The 4,578-nt window shown below is 34.4% G+C and overlaps 1 long non-coding RNA gene across 1 annotated transcript; it reads left to right on the top strand.

The window, feature by feature from the left end:
- Positions 1 to 1,489: 1,489 nt before the first annotated feature.
- LOC107937223 (uncharacterized) lies at positions 1,490 to 2,788 on the top strand. Its single transcript, XR_001694627.2, has 2 exons — positions 1,490 to 2,067; positions 2,339 to 2,788. It is a non-coding gene; the product is annotated as an uncharacterized lncRNA (long non-coding RNA).
- The last annotated feature ends 1,790 nt before the right edge of the window (positions 2,789 to 4,578 follow it).

Here is a 4,578-nt window from a genome sequence, read left to right on the forward strand (position 1 = left end):
CATTGTCTTATTTTAAGATTTAGAAGACATGAGTGAAATTCTAAAGGAATATTCGGTTATTTTGAACAAACGAGAGATTGCAACCCGGCACAATAGGGTACGATTCCCCGAATTCCCAAACATCGAACATTGCCTTCGTTTTAAATAATTTTTAAAACATGAGTGAAATTCTAAAGAAATATTCGATTATTTTGAACAAACGAGAAATTGCAACCCAGCACTATAGGGCACGATTCCCCAAATTCCCAAACACCGAACATTGCCTTCATTTTAAAGAATTTTTAAAACATGAGTGAAATTCTAAAGGAATATTCAATTATTTTGAACAAACGGGAAATTGCAACCCAGCACGATAGAGCACGATTCCCCGAATTCCCAAACACCGAATATTGCCTTCGTTTTAAAGAATTTTTAAATGAATAATCACAAAACCAACTTGAAACGTATTAATTTGACTTGAAACAAAATGAATACTTAATTTTAAAGAGTTGGACATTATGAAACAACATTCCGTAAGCCAAAAGGAAAACGATGATCATAGCATAATACACACATAAGATACAATGCTCTATGAATGTAGGAAATATGGCCTTATTTAATCGGCTAGCAAAATACATAATTAAATATAGCTAACCAAAAATATAACCCAATTTCAATCATGCATGGAGAATAATTGATATAACAAAACAAAACAATGAATAAATAATATGCAACGACAATGTATATAGTATAATATAGGAACCATTAACATAAAATACACAAAACAAGATAGAAATTAGGAGCCAATGTGGTATAAGTCAATTCTAAAACAATGACGATCTAATGAATCCATAATTTATACGATATATGAATTACTGAATTGATGAATTTAAAACTATTTGTAAAAAAACAAACTAGAGATATACACGTAAATATTAAAATATGTGTTATAAAATCAATATTTTGAAATCAAATAGTATATAAAGTGTTAAAGAATATTGGTTAAAAATTGACAATTTACATGCAGCAAAGGAGAATTTAATTTATTTATAAAATATGAAAAGATAATAAAAATATATAATGAAATATAATCTTAGGAGATAAACCATACACATAATAGATTTACAAATCATATATAAATTTAAAAATAATTATTTTTAAAAAAATAACATGGAAATGCATACAAGATTAAATTAATTTGGCTATATATGTACAAATATATAAAAACATTTAAATGGGACACCATCTAATGTATTAAAAGAATACGATATAATGACTTTCAAAATGTTGATTTTATAAACAAAAAAATGAATTTTAAAAAAATGATTTAACCATTAAAATAATATATGTACAAATATACACAAGAATATCTAAATGAGACATTGTATATATAATATGATAAAACCAACTTCAAAATAATAATATGAAAAAATAAACAAAGTAAAGTTAATACAGTAGATAAAAATATTAAAAAATAAACTTAAAAATGAAAGGGATAATTTATAAATAAAAGAAACCAAAATAAGGACAGGCGCGCAATACGCGCGAACGCATTTGGACCTAAACTAGAAATATTACAGATCCCAAAACACCTCGTTGAGGCGTGGACCCAATCGCAAATAAGCACTAATTACAGGGCTAAATTAAAAAACTAAATAAAACAAACAATATGTGATTGAACGACCGCGCAAAGGGGAAGGACCTAGTGCGCAATTAACCCTTTCAAATAAAGAAACGCGGATCCGTCCTACCTATCGGGTCAACCCGCGGATCCTTCCCCTTTTGGACGGCGTCGTTTTAAACAAAGGTTTTAAAACCCTTTTTCCATTTTCTTCAAATGCAGCCACATTTTCTTTCCCTTTCTAAAGAAATCAGAGTAAAAAGAACCCTAAAAGCCATTACCACCATTCGGCTAATCCCAAAACTTGAGCAAATCAACCGCCACCACTGCGATTCGATGGAGATTAACATGCGCGCACTTCGACTAGAGTCTTAACTCAAGACCTATCGATTTCAGCCCTTAGTAATCTCATCCCAAACTTCGATTTCAGCGAGGGAGACAAGAATCCCGATGGCCCATTTACGACAGTAAACACTTCTCTTCTTTTATTTTCTTATATTCGAGCCACATGCAAAATCAAAAGAAAGAAACACACACATAAAAAAAGGATCGAGAATCACCTTTCCAATAATTTTTAATTCGATTTTGTTGTATTCAATAAGTATATTTCAGTGTGCGTCCCCATATAATGAGAATGTTTATGGCTTTATAGCCAAAAATAAAAAAGGAAAAATACAAAGAATTTATTTGTTGTTGTTTTTCTCTTTGCTGTGCTGTCCTTTTTGCATCTGTGCGCAGGTACGAAGGTACGAAGCTCGGTGGTTGTACGGCGTTGTGCTGGAGACGAGGACGAGGGGTTACGACGCCTAGCAGCTAGGGTTTTCGCCCTTCGGCTGAAGCTTGTTTAAGTTTTAAGCCGTTTGGGCCAGGGGTATTTTGGGCTACTTGGGTTAATTGGGTTAGACTTAGTTTAGAATTTGTATTGGACTTGTAATGGACTGATGGAATTTTATTTATTTTTTGGTTTCTATTTTCTGTTTGTGTTTTCATATGGGCCCGGGTAGATTTGGGCCTGTACAAACCGTACAGAAGCCTAGTTTTGTTTAAAACAAACAGTGCTCAATTTAGAGTTATCTATTAAGAGTTATTAATTTTTGAATGAGAAAAGGCCAGAATGCCAAGGTAGTAGACTGTCACATCTCATTAGTTAATATTTTAGCTGGAATGATAAGCAAGTTGAAATGAGTATCAGGTTCGAATTTCATGGTTGTATTTTTGTGATTATATGTTTAATGCTTTGTTTGTGCTCAGCCTTCGGGCTCTAACCTAACTAGCGGACATGAATGGCACTCGAGATAATCCTATGGACACCTGAGATTATTTGAATAGCGTCCATGAGTGGTACAGGACTATCCGGATACCCGATTATTTGAACAGTATGTGCAATCTAACAAGTTTGACAAGTTTGATATGTAAGTGATTTGGTTATTTAGATTTAATGACTCATGATTTAATTATTAGATACTCATGTCATGTTTCTATGTATACATTTGATTTGCATGCTTATATTTATGAATTGCTTGAAATATGGTTGATTTGTTGTGTACCACTGAACCTGTAAAGCTCAGCCTTCAAATTATCTTCATGTTCAGCTGAGGAACATCATCGACGAGAGACTTCTAGCATTACGAATTCAAAGTACAATACCTTATCTATTAGTGGGCATTGTATTCTTAAAGCATTACTTGTATTTTATTTTTGTAAGTCTATAACTCATTTATCCTTTTTGTTATTTTGACTATTTTGATATACGATGATATTGGAACTCCACATATTTTGTATAACTACTTTTATTACTATTTTTAGTATAACTATGTATGGTATTTTCTTTTATATAAAATGTATTTCAATGTTTTAAATTATTTGAAAATTTTGTTGGGTTGCTCTGGTAACCTGATGTAGCGCCTTAGCATTTCAGTACACACTGAGGAATTTGAAGTCGTTCCATTTTACCTCTGAGGGTTACTTAGAGTGCATCATCTCATTGTTGAAGGGTGATGCATATGATTGGTGGGAGACGGTCGAGATGGTTTTACAGCCAGAGCTGCCGATGTGGGATCAATTCTTGTATAAGTTTCAAGGGAAGTACATCGGTTAGGCATATATAGATGACTTGAGGATGTAATTTTCATGACTAGTCTAGGGCAATCGATCGATGTATGAGTACGGGAGAGATTTTCTGCGATTGAGTTTTTTTGCCCCTGAGTTAGTTGCTTCTGAGAGTCTTAGGTAGAGAAGATTCTGTGAGGGGCTGTACATTGATATTCACACTTATTTGGCGGTAGACTCGCCCGAGGTATTTTCAGAATTGGTACGACAAGTTAAAGCTATAGAAAGGGTTCTAGGTATGAGAATGAGCTCGTCAGCCAAGTTTAGTATCTAGAGTAAGAGGGCTTCTGACACTGCAAGTCCTTCTCAAATAGTAGTCAAGAGAATTCGAGATTCTAAAGGATTTAGGAGAGCTCCATCGACACAGTCTCAGAGATCAGGTCAAGGGTTAGGACCAGGGGCTCGTAGGAGACCGTTGACTTCCTCGTCGCTAGCGAGTTCATAAGGGTCAGTCAGGACCCTGACTTTTCTAGTTTGTAATTTCTGGAGACATCCAAGGGAGTGTTATTGGAAAACTAGAGCTTCTTTTCAGTATGGGGCCACAAAACATTTTGTCAAAGATTGCCCTAGAGCTAACGGTGCTTCGCCTACTCAGACTCAGAGATCAGCACATTCTTTTCAACGTGGTAGAGGGTCAACTTATGGTAGTGATAATGTTGCCTCAGGCTAGCAAAGTAGAGGCACGGTTAGATCTGCAGCCGTATCTGATATTTGAGTTCTTTCTAGGCAGTATGCTATGAAAACTCGAGAAGACTGCAACACCACTGGTGTGATTACATATATTTTCAAATTTTTCTCTATTCCTATTACTGCATTAGAGGACTCCAGGTCCATGCATTTATATATATGCAGTTAAATGTTGGGGTTCG

The sequence above is a fragment of the Gossypium hirsutum genome, chromosome A02, assembly GCF_007990345.1.
Source record: "Gossypium hirsutum isolate 1008001.06 chromosome A02, Gossypium_hirsutum_v2.1, whole genome shotgun sequence".
Classification (NCBI taxonomy): Eukaryota; Viridiplantae; Streptophyta; class Magnoliopsida; order Malvales; family Malvaceae; genus Gossypium; species Gossypium hirsutum.